General features: G+C 40.8%; 1 protein-coding gene across 6 annotated transcripts in view; it reads left to right on the top strand.

Moving 5' to 3' along the window:
- Positions 1–18,358, top strand: part of SMARCD3 (SWI/SNF related BAF chromatin remodeling complex subunit D3) — a 1,344,655-nt gene that overhangs the window by 1,181,704 nt on the left and 144,593 nt on the right. The window lies entirely within an intron of this gene.

The raw sequence follows: 18,358 nt of genomic DNA, 5'->3' as shown, positions 1-18,358 counted from the left end.
ATTAATGAATAATATTGTGCGTAAAAAATATAAAACCACATTGGACATTTCAAATGGTTTCTTTTGTCAAAACATAGCACCTGAAAGCAGGTACTTAACAGCTTTCTCATTAATGGGGACCTAACGTCAATTTTGTCGACTCCCACAAGGGTTCAAAATCAGCACGGGGTTATTCTTAGCGAGGGTAACAGAGTTACTACAAATTTATGATGACGAGGCATTGTCATATGTTGATGACATCTATCTGACAGACGATGACCTAGATAGGCACTTGAACAGGTGAATACCATTATACTGGGCTTCGCCTCTGAGGGCTATAAATTCAACTTTAAAAAATCCAGAATTGCTCATCTCAATGTCCTTTTCCTAGAATATGAGCTTTCAAGTGAAGGCAAAAGCCTGGCAGCTAACTTTTTAGAAAAGTGTGCGCTGCTCTAACCTCCAAAAACTCTGAAACATGTACAATCCATCTTGGGTTTCCAAAATTTTGGAAGAACTTACATTCTAAATTACACAGAAAGGGTTAAACCTCTCTACGAATTAATCAAACCTGATTTTTCAACAAAACATTGGACACAGGAACACACAGACATACTGCGTTCACTCCAAGCTAAAATGTGAGCAACAAATCACTTACAAACATGCGTAAATAAACACAATTTAGTGATCAGAATAGTTTCGGGTCAATGCGGATTCACCTATTTAACATTTAATGAGGGTGAAAAAGTACCAAAAGCATAAAAATCACATTTGTATACACAAGCATAAATGCGCTTCACTTCAACAGACAAAATACTGACAGCAGTTCAAACCGCTGTAGCAAAAGAAAGAGCACTAGCACAGGGGAAACGCATTATTGTCGTGACTCCAATACCAGCCTTAGAGGCGGTTACAAAAGCGAGCATTCCAAATGCAAAAGCTTTACATCCTAGATGGATTCAATTAGATAATTATCTTGCTGCAATAGATGTTGAATATGTTTTTGATCCTGATTTAAAAACACAAGCATTCCTGCAATATGAACATGAATGTCCTCTGCCCACTGAAATTCTGCCTCTCGATCAGTACAAATTTATAATTTATATTGACGGATCAGCACAACCTGCATCAGGGAGTAAGCAGGCTTACAGTGCAGTGTGCGCAATCGTTAAAGGTCGCATGCGCGATGGTAACTTCCGACCAATGGTCACTAAAACTCAATCTCTAGGAGATTGTACAGCTCAGCGAGCTGAACTACAAGCATTCAAACTGGCACTTGAAAGTACAGATTGCGAATTCCCCACACTAATAGTGTGCGATTCCTTTTACTGTGTTCAGTCATAAAATGAATATTTACAGAATTGGCTTCAAAGCGGATTCAAAGATGCAAAAGGTGGCACAGTAAAGCATAAAACGCTTTGGGAACAAGTAGTTCAGTTGAGAAACAAACTACCAAAAGCTCACATGATACACACGCTGAGTCATCAACGTGATGGCGTTCACGTTGCAGGGAATTCATTGGCTGAAAAAGCCGCAAATGGGGCTGTTCAGACGGCTTCCGTAGCTGCGATCACTCATTCAAAAACGAGAATAGACAGTGAGATATTGTTGGCTGCCAATGCTTCAAGCAAAGGCAGTGGTGCAGCGTTTCCAAAGAAATTTCCACTCCAGTACTCCTATGTAATTGATGCGAACAACGTTCCTTTTGCTTGAATCCCTGGGATAGGGTAATTCCAAACATGGATCATAGAGCAGCTTTGATTTATGAAGCACATCTTAGGGAGGGTCTGTCACATCAGGGGATCTCTAAAACAATATTAACATTAAAAAGAGATGTACTGGTGGTTTGACTGAATACACTGATTCGCATCTTCATCAATGACTGCAGAGACTGCAATAGACAGCGCAATGCAGAACGCCACTAGACACCAGACTACGAGGTAGCCTGCCCAGTACAGACACCATTGTTAGACAGCATTAGACTATCTATGCACAGGCATCCTTTATGACAAATGCATTCCAACAATCACTAAGTCAAGGTTCCTATGGATGTGGCCTCAGCGCTCGGCTGACGCTCGAACTGTTATAAAAGATTTGCGAGTCTTTATCGGCACATACGCAATTGGCACACTACATTCTGACCAGGGCCCTGCGTTTAGCTCTCGGGCTTACAAAGAAGCCATGGCCTGTTTGGGCGTGGCATTGCGGTACTCCTCTCTGTTTCATCCTGAGGGAAATTCTGTTGTAGAAAGGAAAAACCGGGACAGAAAGCAGTCTCTAACAGCTGGAATATTAGTTTCGGGTGATGGGTGGGTCAAACATCTTTATTGGGTCCAACGCTTATTAAATAATTTGCCAAGAAGTACTCTAGGGGGGTCACTCTAAATGAGGACCTATTTGGGATAAGAATGTGGGGTCCTGATCTCGAATGTAGAAGCACAGTGGTGGGAAATAAACACTTTGATATCAAAGATCGTTTGGCTGTTTTACAGGATCTAAATGAACTAAGATCGAAACAAAGCAACGTGTTCCTGAAGCCAACCACCACTGGGGAAAAACCGGCAGTCCCAGCAAGGCCTGTCTGGATCCCAAAAGTTGGGGATCTAGTCAGAGAAAAGATTGAGGACAAGAAGGAATTTGGACCTTCTTACAGAAAACCAGTACCTGTCCTAGCCGTCCACGGAACAAGAACAGTATTTCTGCCGCCCCTTGCTGGAAAAAAGGAGAAAAGATTTGTGTCAATCGACCTCATCAAACCACATTATGTGGCTGATATTAAATAGTAGGCCTCGTGGACTCTGACCTAGTAGCAGACGCCCTCCTCTCGCTACTATCCAAGAGGTTCAGACTGAAAGACTCATAACCATCAAGAATTCATCAGTAAGAAATGAAGGACTAAGTAACAATGCTATGGAATTCATCCCTCTTGAAATTCAAGTAACAGTTTGTCCAGATACACCTGTCTACACCAACGTAACACATGATCAACTGGTTCCAGCGATTTCGGCAAATCCTGATGCAGTTCCAACAATTGACCAACCTGCTTCTGGATACTTCATTAACTTTGATACGTTTTCTGAGGATCCAAGTGAGCCTGAAACGACGCCAGCCCTAAAAACTTTCAAACAACAAGTAAAATACTTTTTTCATTTTCTGAAAGAGACTTATCTGGTTTCACCATGGATTGAACTATGGATTATTTCTGGAATATTTTTCTTTCTGCTTTGGCTAGCTTTGGTAATGACTCTTAGCGTGCTTATGAATGGCAGATACATTCGTTTGGACACTGAAAGTAAAAATGTGAACTTACTTTTAAAACCACACTAATCATCCCATCGTGAAGCAAGAGACTTGTCAGCAGTGAACATCACAGCCGTTCCTATACAGGATGGTATAGTTTGGGACAAAACCGTTTTCGACATATTCGGCCCGACTGAACTTTTGAAGATTCCACATTTATTTAAAATTTCATTAAGTGACTATTACCTCCAGTACCTATTCTGATGATTGGGACTTTGAGACTGTTAATAACATGATGTCTGATCTAGAAAGGTCTGCTGCGTTCTCTAACAGTGAAAACAGCTTTATTGTTACAACCTCTATGGTCATCATTTCTTGCATAAATCTGCAACACCTAGAAATGTGTTTATGTTTAACCAATGGGAACATTGTCCTACAGCACCAAAGGGTAGTTCAAAAACGTTTGCAAATAAGTTTCCATATTTTCCAGGGTCCAATACATCTGATCCAGATTTCTTTTTCTATAGAAATGTAAACAAAACAGGACAGAAAATTATGTTAACTAATACAAAACAGATTTATTCTGCAGCCTTTATTGCCCTACTGTCTAGACAAGGGTTTGACTTTTGGAAGGACACAATCGACACAAAATCTGTCTGGGGTTCTAAAGATTGGCAAGTGCAGGGGATTGAAGCTTTGTTTAGAGCCTGTATCATCCCACAGCAAATAATGTTTTTGAATGACACTGTGCAACAAACGTCTTGCCTTGGATTAGCCAAGATCAAACACATGAACACACCTGCTGTACCAACACCTGCAAGTAATAGCACTACACAGGGAGCGGTCACAGTAGACACAATACTACAAAACAACAGATCAGATCCTGATTGGAAGAAGTGGCTGCTCTGGCCCACAGACACAAACATCTGTCAAGAAAGATTCCTGAATAGAATACAGGGCTTTACTATCCATTGGTCAGACCCACGTTATGTTCAACGACAGCACCCGGGGGTAGTAACAACATACAGTGTAGGAAAATTGTGCCTCGACTGGTTACAACAATCTACACTTGAGGATGTGAAACAACACTTATCTTTACTTAAAGAAAACGCAGACCTTAGGGATTTCTTGCTAGGACCAAGAAAACCGCATCAAAAACGTTTCATATATGCCGACATTTATGCTGTTTATAATAAAATATGGAAGGTTTCACAGGCAGAGGCTGCAGAAAGAATATGTGAGCTTGATCGTATTAACTTAGAGAAATCTCTCACTGTGGTCGACAATGGGTTAACAACTTTGTCATCCAGAATATATTCACTGGACAACATTGTACCCTCTGCTGTTGACATACTGGAACAAGATTTAGCCATGTTACAACAAGGCCAATCTCAGTTACGTTCTATTCTGTTATTAGGCTGGACGCTGCAATCCTTGTGTGCAGGCTATGTGCCTTGGCGTTTCATTAACACGTCGTCTCTATTTTCAGAATACAATCTCACGGATAAACAGATCGAACTGACACAAAGGGGAGCAAAGTATACAGTGCTGAGCATTGAAAAACTGGAAAAATTACCATTTATGGTAGCAGAAAAAACAGCTACAGATTGGCTTATCCATGGCAAAATAACTCTGCCCGTCACTACTTTTCATTTTCAGTATTGTCTCAAAAAAATGCAAGCAGGCAAATTTTAAAGGTTGGGTAAAGAATACATTAAGACATCCTGGGAATTACCTTACGAATACAGATGTTGGAGTGGGAGTCGTGAAGTGTTTCTAAGCGGTACACACTGTGAAAATGCACTGAGCAGATCACTCATATGTCAGGACATTTCTTTACACAGGGCTTGTAATGGTTCTGCGGCAAACTTGTTCTGCCACCTGCAGGGTAGACCAGCTGCTGTGATTAATCCAACGTTTAGCCAACTTTCTAACGGGAGTTACCTTAGGTTGAATGATCGAGGTTGCTGTGGCATGTTGCCAGTAATCCCATATCTGGTAACGGTTAGCTCCAGGGTTACTTGTTGTATGCAAGTATTGTTCCCCCAAATAGACACAGTCAGGGAGTCGCCTCTATGGCCTTCATTGAATGTTTCTTTTATACGTTTTGATACTTTAAGCAGAATGAAAGCCATGCTTTTGGAACAGACCGTGCCTTTGACCTCGGCCAAAGAAACCTATGTTCTATAAATTGCAAGGACTTTGGCTGAGATACAGGCTCTAATGCGTATTAACTGCCCTGTACATTTCGTAGAAATGATGGGACGTATCTTAAACATGTCTGATTCGAGCGGGATTGTACATGTATTTAAGACCATATGTTCAGGACTGTTAACACCTTTTCAGGCAGTCCTCGGAATCAATCCAAACTTTGTGCATTCGGTGTTTGGTGGTCTGCCATTAATTCTAGCACTCGTTGCAGGAATCCTGTTTCTATTCCTACTACTACGCTATGGCAAGCCTATCCACTGGCGTCACTCCCAGCAACTTGGAGAAAGCTCTCCTAGAATGGAAGTGCCGTGAGCGCATAGTGCAACTTTTGGGCAAACCTCATCTATGGGAACTTAATACAACATGGTGTCTGTCATTTAGACCAATCTGGCAAGATTGCATCTTACCTGTTCTACGATGCCTGCTTTGCGGTGAAGAATGCGTGCTAGACATCTGTCTGACACGCCCATCAGTCATGCCAACGGATATCGATACTCTGCTGGACCCAATAACGGCCCATGCTCTGTGTTGTCTCCAGAGTCTACTAGTCCTAATGACGGCATTCGTTGAGATCTCACAGATTCTTCCTGCTGCTTCTGAGGTACGAGATGGATCAACAGGCACACAGGTAACAACGGACGTGAACATTGCTGCGGCATCCCATGCTGAAGGCGATGCTTTACATCTCTGTGCAGTTAACCTTCTAAACGATGTGTTCCAACTGTCACCGACATCGGTAAATGATCTTTTGTCTACAGGAGTAGATGATTTCATGTTTCCACCAGACCCGTGCACAGAATTTGAGTCGGGTCACAGTGTACGGGGGAAGCTATGAATTTGGCCTCCATATTTTCAAAACAGAAAACTTGGAACTCTTCCTAAAATTGATTGTTTTTTTTCCCCCAAAATTTGAGAATACATGGCAATTCAATCTGATTACCGTAGAACTATTCATTTAGAACAGACTTCTTTGAAGACTTCCGGGGACACATTGTCACCTTATTTACCACTAATTCATTTAGTAACATGTATGAAATGGCTTTGGTTTTTGAATAATTGTCAACCATTTCGTCATGTGCATATATTTCTATTCATTCATATTGAATTTATTTCCGATATATGCTTAGAATGAAAATCTGCTTTAAAATGTACAGTACATTTGCATTACATGTTTAGCAAAGGTTTTAAAAAAACTTATTTTAGTGTGCTTTTACAAATGTTTTTTTGCAACATGTGGTATTCAGATTTAATGTTTAGTATTTAATGTTTAGCATTTAGTATTATCGTTCATTCGAAAGTGGAGTGGGTGTTGTATTCTGCTTTAGATGTCCGTATATAGGTTTTCCCGAAACATGTCCTTACATAGGCAGAATTTGCATTGCCCTTATATAGGTATAAGATCCCAGTCCTTATATAGGCATTAGCCATGCTATTCAAATAGAGGCATGGTCACCTACATCTGTCCACCCCAACGTCACAACGAGTTCTTAGAAACCAGACCCTTAAGCTCTTTGGAGTTCCCCTAGCACAGGATTATTGATTTCTCCAAGAACTCATTTATTATGCATGAACCACTATTCCTTAAGGGTTAATTCCTGACGTCTTCTTCTGCCCGACTTTAAGTCAATGCTAACATTCCAAGACACCTACCAGGTATTAATATACCTTCCCTTGCGCAAGCAAGTAGGAGGAGACCTCGACTTTAGAGGAGCCCGTGTCCCAGCCTGACGCACTGACAAGAGACGCTGTCATCCCTGCTCGCAGAGAATCCAGTTTCCAGTGTTCTGACTCCCTACGCAGGGTGTTAGTTTGAGACCTGGAAAGAGATTCCCACCTCTCTCATTCTCAAAGTATGGAGCTGACTGGAACCTAGAGGGACTCTTGGCATACCAGATTGTAGCATACCATACTATGGAATACATAACCTACTTCTTACCTTGTACTACACTTAGGTTAGGTTCACTGGGGTGGAACTAGTTAGAGAAGCATCTTATGAGTACTCGCATTTTTAGCTTATGTGATTTATGTATATGAATATATGTGTCATAGCTAAAAGATAATGCTAGTGCAGTATTATTTCCTTCTACTGCTTACACTGTACATAATATATCTCGCATACTGTCTTACCATTGGAACAGCTCATATCTCTTACACGAGAAACAAGACTGTTCAATAAATCCTTTGATTGAAATGCCCGTCTATTCTTTCTGTGTAACTCTGAAGAAACTAAGCATGCACGATTAGCTGAGTGAAACTGTTATCTGTTGTTTCCACGATTCTATGAGTGTTCCGATTCTAAAGGGAAACAAAGTTGTCATGTTTATGCGGTTGCCAGAAACTCCTCCCTTCATGTTTACAAGGAATTTCTAGTGGCCTCTGAGTTAGCTGGCACAAAGTAATTAAGTTTAATATACTCGATAGGGGCATACTGACCTCAGTCCTATGCCAAATCTATAGGGTATATTATTCCAGTGCGCAGAGCCTATTATGGAAATAGGAACTACAATACAGCTTGACATATGGGTCCTGATTCCAATTGTTTCCCATCCACCGCAAATACAACATCGGGTACCGGTTTCGAGACAAGCTGAACCCCCAATCTGCGGGCTTCTTCTGTATGCATAAAACATCCTGTCGCTCCGGAATCAACCATGGCTTGTGTGTAGCAAGGTTTTTGGTCTAAATACAACACCACCGGGATGAAGAAATGCTCTTTACAAACAAACGGGTCTTTCTTGATAGAAGGGATATACAGAACGCTCGAAGACTCCCCTTCTTCATGTCCTGAGCGTTTCAGTTTTCCCTCCAGGGTTTAGGATTGTTCACAACAGCTGCTCCCAGTTGTGGACGACTGAACTTGGGTTTCACCGGACACTCTCTTAGATAATGCCCCTTCTTCCCGCAATACAGACATAATCAATTCTTCTGCCGAAAGTCTCTCTCATCCGGGGTCAGAGATGCATGCACTGTTCCGATTTCCATAGGTTCTGAGATGGCACCCGGATCCTGAGGTTTGGGTCCTTGGAAACGAGGGGTGTACCTTTCTTTCCTTCTGCCGTCCCCTTTTCGCTCTCTTAAGTGATGGTCCAAACGCATTGTCAATTTGATCAGGGCGGAGCACGTACTAGGTTGGGAATCCACTTGGGCAATCACATCTTTCAGTTCTTCCCGAAGGCCCTGATAGAAGATAGCCGATTGCTTGCTTTCGGGCCACTGTGTTTCCGCTACCAACCTCCGGAAGGTGTTTAGGTATCCGATCAAGTCCTTATTCCCTTGTTTCAGATCGAGTAGTTCTCGGTCTGCCGAAAAGGTATCTGCTCTTCGATCAAAGGTTCTCTCGAACGCCTCCCTGAAAGTATCCCAGTCGTGTAACATAGGATCGTCTCTTCTAACGAACGGGACTCCCCACTGAGCAGCATCTCCTGCCAAATACGATATTAGAAATGCTACTCGTGATTGATTAGTGGAAAACAGCTTAGGCTTGCAGTTAAAATGGAGAAGGATTTGCGTTATGAAAATCTGTACTTTGTTTATGTCTAGTGAATTTCTCGGGTGGGGCGAGAGGTATAGGTGAAAGGGATCTCCACCACCATAGAACTAGTTGTGGGCTGTGATGGATTACCAAAATCAAAAGGATTCTGTTGCATCCTATCCACCCTTGCCTGTATTGCAGCGGTTTTGTTGCGTGAGGCCGTAAGCTCAACCTGCGCTGTTGCTAGCGCTGCCATGATATCTTTTAAGGTGGCCATCTTAGGATAAGCTCGACCGGGAGGATAAATCTATTTGTGGGACGATTATTCTGTCCCAGGTCTGAACGTTTCCTCAGGATCAAATCGATGCTCTTAGGGGCCCACCTCTCGACAGCCCCAAGTCTGGATATGATATACACACAGACTAAAGGATGGTCAAGCGGGGGAAGGGAAGGATGGGGAGAGTTGGGAGGGAGACCTGTGAATACAAGAGAACTGATTACCACCTAGACATTTCCGATAAATCCCTACTCCCACTAGGCTTAACTGAACCCATACTTCCACTGACCTGCAAAGAAAGAAAAGGCTGCCGGCTGACAGGGGTGTTGAGCATGTAATCTCAATTCCTCACACCATATACTGTAAGACACAAAACATAACATGAGGCTACCACTCAGGCTTGAACCTCCCTCCTTCTGTAACGTGTGACTTTTCTTTCCTATATGCAACACCTACCCTTATATAGTGGAATGAGGACTTCTAGCTCAGATAGATCACCTGCCTTGAATCACCCCTGTGGAGGTAAAGGTAGAAGGTGCAAAAAACTGTGAGTCACGTAAGACACGAACACAAGGTGCAAGAAAACTCAAAAGTACCATCAGCAGACTGTGACCTGCGTTGTTACGCAACCCAAACAGTTGTATCCAGGAAATAATTCAGGCATAGAAAAAGAACAAAGTTGAGAGTTCAAAGTCACTCTCTTGGTAACTCTAGCCCAGTACTATGTAGGCTAACAAATTCTTCCCTGCATGAGCCAACTGTCCTGGACTCGCCAACAGACAAATAAGAGAGCCCCTCTCCACGAGGAGGAGTTTACATGTGCAATGTAGCGCAAAAGTCACTATGACCAGAAGCACCCTACTTCCCTCGCAAGAGCTCTGTGGACAAACTGTCACGGTAACGAAAACTCGCCAACGTAGGGAAATATGTTAATGAGCACCTACACAAGTCTCTGTGTACTCCCAAAAGGAATATGAAACGAGTGGTGCCTAATGGCACCCTTCCGAGACCAGGTAATTGCAGCAAATGGCCAGCATCTGAACCGGACTTCCAGGAATGTTCGGCAGCGTCTTCTGCCGCTGCCTCGCCTTATCCCGGGTGTTCTGGTGTCACGTGGGGCGGTGCGTGTGACGTCAGACGTCCGCCGAGGCTGCTGGGAAATGTAGTTCTCCCGTGCCGACCATCAAGTGCCTGTGCCTGTAAACCAGACTTACTACTACTCAAACCAGCACTAGATATACTGTTGATTTTAGATGTTCCTGCACCCTCAACCACTTAAAGACTTTTTTGAGCCCTGGTTCTCTTCAATATGCAATTTGTCGATTACAGAAATGCTCTCTACATTGGAATCCCAGCCCATGTCGTACTCTGACTGCAAAACACCCAGAACGCTGCGGACAAGGAAGTCTGCGGGGGCCTTGAGGCGCCGTCTGCAGCCCCAAACAATGGCAACACTATATGTAGGGTGCCCCAGTTTAAAAATGAAAAAGATGTCCCATAGAATGTGGTAGCTTGCAGCAAGCCAGAGGAGCCGCAGAGGTCCTGGGGCTCCTCTGTGACCCCAATGTAAAAAAAAAAAGATAGGGGGTGACCGGTTGGGCACCGGGGCACTCCAGCTTATCTAAAAAATAACATTTTAAAAAAATGTGTTGGCTCCTGCATTTCCTATGGGGTCGCTTGTAGGGAGTCAGTGGGGTAGTGGGCGTCCTGGGTCTCCCCCCGCTGCCCCAACAGAAATAAAGCTGTGGATACCCCAGGAGCCGCACATTTATTATTCACTGCTCGAGCATGAAGCTCCGAAAGATGCCCTTTGAGGGCTTCTTATTTAAATTCCTAGTGATTCCCTTAGAAGGGGCCCCATCAAGCATTGTTTTATGTTGTCGGGTGCTATAACGAGTGCAGTTGCCCCCCAGCAACATTAAAGGAACAGTAATCCTCCTAGGTCATTAAATCCATGACCACAGAAGAGCTAACCATACTCACTCAAGTCAGAGCTCTACGCCGTTCAGCTAGAGAGCAAAGATACCTGTGTTTGTTTCTATGACTACATTTTGTGGCCTGAATTGTTTTAAACGAAAGACTCAAATACATGTTCATGTTTTTTTTACTAAGACTTTATTTTTAAAAAAAATCATGACAATCACTTTTAGTAAACATTGCAATGTGTGAATTAACGGAATATACATTTGATTATTTATTGGTGCTTTTTTGACAAAGGCAATAGGTCTATTTTATATATGTTGACCAGTTGATAAAGCCAATAAGCGCACAATTTATATTTTAGTGTTCTGCCCATTTGACAAAGTCAATAAGTCTGTCTTACTTACATAACAGCCTTAATATTTTAAACTTTATATAGTTCGTGGTGCACACCTGTGGGGGTTGGGCACAATCTCATGGCATGCACTGTCAAAGACTGTGCACAATGGGGAGTTGTGTGCTTTAGAGGGGTATGGTGTAACTATAACTCGTGCCCTAAAGTACATATAACTTGTGCCCTCACCATGCACCTCAAACCTCACATAATACATCACTCATGCCATGTTTTATGAAATCATTGATAACATCACTGCTGAATCTGAAATTACATCATTGATAACAACACTGCATGGCAGGCATGCAAGTTGTAGTTTCTTTAGGGCACGAGTTATTGTTTTTTTTAAGTTTAAAAAAATAAAGTTTATTCAAGAAAAAGAAAGAAAGAGAAAGTACAGTAAAGGATGTATATACAAGATGATATGTAAACATATGATTATACATGAATTCATGTTTATAGCATCAATATATCGTAAAAGAGGGGGTAGAGGAAAATACAGGATTTTATAACAAATCTGGTCATTTATCAAGAATACAACTCATTTCTAATAAACACATTTCCAGAAATCATGGACATAAGGGCAAGTAAAAAGCAAATGTTTTAAATCAGCATTTGTGGAGGAACATGACCAGCAGGTATTGGGTATATCAGCGTTTATCTTATGAAGAATTGTGGGGGAAAGAAGTAATCTATTATAGATAAAGAAAAGCGTCTGCGTGGTATTAGCTGCTCTAGAGGATTGTCCTATCTTAAGCCAAATTTTATTCCATAAATGAATGGGCCAGTTTACATCTAAATCGCGTTCCCAGTCCACTTCCACTTTAGTTTTGTCTCTAGGTCTTTAATTTGCGTCAACAAGTATATATAGCTGATGCTTTGGGACAAGAGGTTAGAAACGCACAAGTGATATTGGTAGTAGTGTTGGACAAGACAGGAGTGGAAACAGTTTGATCAATATCTAGACTTAAAGCATTTTGTAGCAATTGGTAATTATTATGAAATGAGATAGGGAAATCAAAAATAGAACTAGCCTGATTAAAAGATATGATCTTATCATTTTGATTAGTTGATTAACCCATAGAATACCTTTCAGTCCCCATGATTTCCAATAGATGGGCTTACCTTTAATCATTATGTGCTTGTTATGCCATATGGTAGATTGTAGGAGTGTTCCTATGTCAGTGGAATTATCTAACAAGAGTGTACCCAATAATTTATTTGTGTGTTTAACAATAGGAGTAGATAATATCTGGGGTTTCGGAGTAAATGACCGATATTCTTGGAGGGAAAAGAATGTAAGGTATGAATGTTCAAGCTTAACCCACAGAGGAGATTCCAGTGAGGGTCCTATTAGCCAGTGAGAAGATTGACGCAAAATAAAAGCTTTATGGTAGCTAGAGAAGTCAGGAAAATTAACACCAACTTCCAATTTAGGACGGGTGAACCATGATACTGACATGCGGGCCTTTTTGTTATTCCAGAGGAAAGATGATAATAAGGAATTAATTATTTTTAGAAAACGTTTGAGGTATGGTAATTGGAATATTAGAAATAGTAAAAAGAACTATTGGGGATAATATCATCTTTATTGTGTCTAACCTTCCGCACCAAGAAAGGTATAGAGGGTGCCTTTTGTCTAACAGGGAAGATATTTTCAAAGAACATTTATCTAAATGAATGGAGATTGACAAATTGATTGATGCAGAGATGTACATGCCTAGATACTTTATATGATGAGGGTTCCATTTAAAATTGGTTATTTTAAAATGATCCTTTAAAGTAAATTTAGTCAATCGTAAGATTTTGCATTTATCATTATTATGTTTATATCCTGAAACAGAGGAGTAAGCATTTGCTTCTTGTTGGAAGGTAGGATTGTGGCTTCGAGAGAAATAACAAAATATCATCCGCATAAGCTGCCAATTTAACGTGCGTTTGTTCAGAAGCAAATCCAAAAATGTTTGAATTTTGGCAGATTCTAGATAAAAAAGGTTCTAAAGCTAAATAGAACAAAAAGGGGGATAAGGGACAACCTTGTCTAAAATCTCCTCCCAAGTTAAAATATGAAAAGGTAAGGCCGTTAGCAAAAATTGCCGCCGTCTTAGGATTTTAATATAATAGAGAAATTAGACTAACAATTTTAGGACCAAAACCAAACCATTTAGGCGTTGAAAAAATAAAAGGCCAGTAAACTCTATCAAACGCCTTTTCCGCACCTAAGGCAATAGCAGCTACAGATTCGGAAATGTGAGAGGATTTAGAGAGTATGTCAAAAAATAAGCGTGTATTTTATGTCAGGAAATTGCCATTTACAAAACCTGACTGTTCTTTACCCAAGAGATCAGGGAGAAATGATTCTAATCTCAAGGACAAGGACTTTGAATTTTTTTTATAATCAATATTCACTAATTGGTCTATAAGTTTTTACAGAAACATGGATCTTTATCCTCTTTGGGTATGAGGCAAATTAAGGCCTCTAAAAAGGAGCCAGAAGAAGTCCCTGTTTGTAAAAAGGAAATTAAAAGCTTGTGTAATTTGGGAAGGAGTAGCTGGGAAAAATATGAGAAAAATTCGACAGTAAAGCCATCTGGACCTGGGCCGTTGTCTTTTTCAGGTGTGAGTAATGCAGTGTATAATTCTTTCAATGAGATATCAAGTTCAAATGAATCAAAATTCAAGTGAGCGTCAAAAGATTTTTCAATGGAAGAAAGATAGTCCGAAATATTATCATCTGTAGGTGAGGCTTCTGGTGTATACAGGGATTCATAAAAGCTATAAAACTCTTGCAGAATCTCATCAAATATCCACTCAATGTTGGATCTGTGTTTTTTAACTTTAAGGTAATTTGCCAATAACTTACCAGATTTATTTTGGCCACAATATAATTTTGCACTGGATTTGAGCGAGTATAGAGACGCATTCTCAGTGGATTCCTTATTAAATTGAAGTTTAGTTGCTATGAGTTCTGCTAAACAATCTGTCGACTTGGTAGTATAGTAGGAATTTCCAGTCTCTTTATCTTTGCAAAAAAAGGCCTGTAGCAATCTCGCAGGCATTGTGTCGTTTTTAGAGACGTAATTAATATTGAAATCATGCTGTGGCTTTAAAAGCATCCCATATTAAATGAAAGGGAAGAATGTCAGATTCATTAAAATGGAAATATTCTTCAAAAAAGAGGTGAAAGAGGAAGTAAAAATAGGGTCAAGTAGCAATAAGTTGTTAAAGCGCCAACGTCTAGAGACAGAAGGTTTGTTAAGAATATCTAATGAAATAAATACAGGGGCATGATCAGATATCAATATGGAGCCAATTTCTGCAGATTGTATGGATTGAGTAATATTGTGAGAGATAAAAATGTGATCAATGCGTGAATGTATCTGATGTGCTGGGGAGAAGTATGTATATTCTCTCAGGGTGGGATTGCATAATCTCAATGCGTCAATTAAATGTCTATGCTGAAAGGCTTGTAAGAATGATTTATGAGCTTTAGATGATATAAAGGATGTCAGGGAATTACTATCAATGAAGCGGTCTATGATTTGATTGCAATCGCCTGCCAAAATAAGATTATCTTGGGAACACTGCATCAATCTTTTTGCAAGGTGAGACCAAAAAAGGGAATCACCTGTAGTTGGTGCATAAATATTAGAGTGGAACCTTCCCAATCAATAAATCTGTAAATAACCAGCGACCTACATCATCATTTTCTTGAGACACATGTTTAACATGAAGAGATTTGTGACACAATGTAATAACACCATTACGCTTACCATCACCTGGAGAGAAAAAAACATCACCATCCCAATCTCTCTTTAATTTTAAGGATTCAGACTCTGTAAGGTGTGATTCCTGAATCATTGCTATATCTACTTTCAACTTCGATAGATGCGTTAAGACACGCTGCCTCTTGGTTGGTGAATTCAAACCTTGAACATTCCAAGTAACAATATTCAATGACATAGATTACCTATTAAAAAAACAAATTGGGATAGACCAGAAAGAATATAAACTTGATACAGAAAAAAACACGTAATGTAAATAAGAAAAAATATAATCCTGAATATTATAATAGAGATGAAGAAGAGTATCAGAAATGGAGAATTCTGGAAATAGCAAGTAAAGAAAAAAGATACAGAGAGAAAAAAGAAGGAGTTAAAAGTAGAGGAAAAACAACAAAAGATGAGAAAACTAGAATAACGCATGAGAAAAACCACATACCTATAAAATTCCAAAAAGGAGGATGAGGGGGAGGTGAAACCACATGGAAGACTGGTGCGTCCAGATCTTACGGAAAGGGGCACGAGGGCGACTGGATATGGCAAGGTGTGAGACAACGAGAAAGACATCAAACGGGGATGCCTATAGGGGGAAATGGATAAGCGTAAATTGTTAATTAGTAATGTAACATTCACAATATAATCAAGACAACGAAAAACGAGAATGACCTAAGAGAAAAGCACTAAGTAATCAAAAATGTAAGCAAAAGAGATAGCATCAACATTATACTGAAAACATATATTCAACCAAATTGAGAAGTTGAAGCGCCAGAAGTGTCCATAGTTTCAACACTACAGAAATTGAGAAAACTTTTCAGCTTAACCGGGTCTTTGTAGGAGGTTGTCTTATTCCTATAGGTGACCTTAAAAAGACAAGGAAGGAAGAGGCCATATCTTGCTCCAAGAGCGCGAAGATCCGGTCTCATATTTAGAAAGTCTCTTCGTCTATCCGCAGTACTCTTAGCTTAGTCTTGTGAAAAGAACAACGTATGACCCAGCCAAGAGATGAGCGTTGATTTTTTAGAAGCTGAAAGAACCTTAAGAAGATCTGTATATTCCAGGAAATACAAAATGACACCTCTTGAATGGTTAGAGCCAGAAGTATTGAAATGTTGATGGCCCAGTCTGTGTGCGCATTGAATGTTCAAATTAGTATCCTCAGATAGACCCTTCACTTTAGGTAGAACATTTTTGAAGAAGAAGAGAGAGTAAGCACCCTCTGTGTTTTCTGGCAAACCATATATGCGGGGATTATTTCTTCTATTTCTGTTTTCCAAATCTTTGACTTGTTTCTGCAAGGAAGAGACTTGTGACTGAAGAGTGTTCATTGTGCTTTCAGTTGCATTACATGAAGAAACGCTCTGTTCCACTGCGAGAAGTCATTCATCCAATTGAGACCACCTTTCAGTAAGAAACTGAAGTTTAGTATTTGTTTCTTCCATAAAGGGTTTTAAGGAGCGTATTTCTTCCAATCACAGGTCCAACGAGGCAGGAGGTGGTGACTTTGCAGGAGAAGGATTTTTTTTTTTTAGACGCTTGGGATTAACCTTGGCAGGATTAACTGCAATAGTTACCGTTGATGTCGTGGATGAAGACAGGTTGACCCTTGGCTGAGAGACAGGGGTAGATTCCATTGCGGCGAGCTTTGAGAAAAGTGTGGAGTTCTTGATGAATCTGCGTGTCGGTGATAAAGTAGAAGAATTACGCCTTCTGAGTCTCCCCATAAGCTGCATGCGGACAGAGTTTATAGAAGTGCAGATTACTTTGTATGAGAACATCAGGTACGACAGCTAGTGAACATCCAAGTACTGACTAGGGTCAGATATCGTGCTGATTGTTTAGGGCATATGTCTTTTGGCAAAAAGTCAAAGCGAAGGACAAGTGAACTAGGCCTCTTAATAATGACATAGACTTTCTTTTGCCCAAATAATAGCTTCAGAAACGCCAAAGATAGCTTCTCGATGAAACAAAGTTAGTTATGGTGAAACAAAGTCAACTATGACATTTAGTGAGAACTAAAATGCTGAATGAGGTAAAATAACAGTCTTATTTATCGAGAACGAGTTCCTTTTGCCAACAGACACTAAAATGCAAAAACGAGGAACATAGTAGACAACCTTCCCAATAGCTATGCAGACCTTCCTTTATCCATGTATGAAATTTCAAAAGTGCCAAATGAAAAAGAAAAGGAGAGAATATTCAAAATAAAGTAAGCGTGCACCTCAGCATGCTGTTAAGAGTCGACATTCTCCTCTGGAGGCAGAACAATGAGAAAACTGAGATGCGTCACGTCAGTGCTGTAGAAGCGGCATTTGTAGCGGCCGCATATGGTAACTGGCAGTCGTTTCTGAGGCAGTAGCGGAGTCGTGAAATACCTTTTCCCTTCATTGCTGGTGGCCTTCGCGCTCTACAAGGTGATAGTCGGGTGGTACATCATGTTAGATCTACACTTAAGGGAAATAATGGGCTACAAGACTTCAAAAGTGCCAAAAGGAGAGAAAAAGAAGAAGAAAAAAAAATTAAAAGAAGGTGAGCATGTATCTCAGCATGCTGTTGAAGGTCGACTATTATCCTCTGGAAACGGAACAATGAGGCACATCACCACAGCGCTGTATAAACGGCAGTTGTAGCGGCCGCATCGCAAAATGGCGGCCATTTCTGAGGCAGTAGCAGAGTCGGTAATTACCTTGTTTCTTTGATGCTTGTGTGCTTTGCGCACTACCAGGAGGTCGCCGGACGGTTTACAATGTTAAACCCGCACTTTAGGAAAGGAATGGGTCATAGGACCCGTGAAAAACGGTCACCAGCTTGCGCCGTCGCACCGGAGCTCACGGTGCAGCCGTCATCTTCCTTGGGCGTCAAGCTACGCTCCACAAGCTATTGTTTTAATTTATATGTTTCAGTTAAAACGCACATATATATAGTTTTACACGCACACACAAACACTTACCTGAGAAGCTCTGATGTAATGGAACTACTGTTTTACTCTTGATGTAGTGGCTGAAATGTAGTGACTCCAGTTATACTTACCCACAAAGTAGTGACATACATCCCTCTAGGGCAATGAGTTTGGGGAAACCCACTTA

The sequence above is a fragment of the Triturus cristatus genome, chromosome 10 (genome assembly GCF_964204655.1).
Source record: "Triturus cristatus chromosome 10, aTriCri1.1, whole genome shotgun sequence".
Lineage (NCBI taxonomy): Eukaryota > Metazoa > Chordata > Amphibia > Caudata > Salamandridae > Triturus > Triturus cristatus.
Note: the sequence above shows the minus strand (reverse complement) of the source record. Positions and strands in the feature narration are given on the sequence as shown.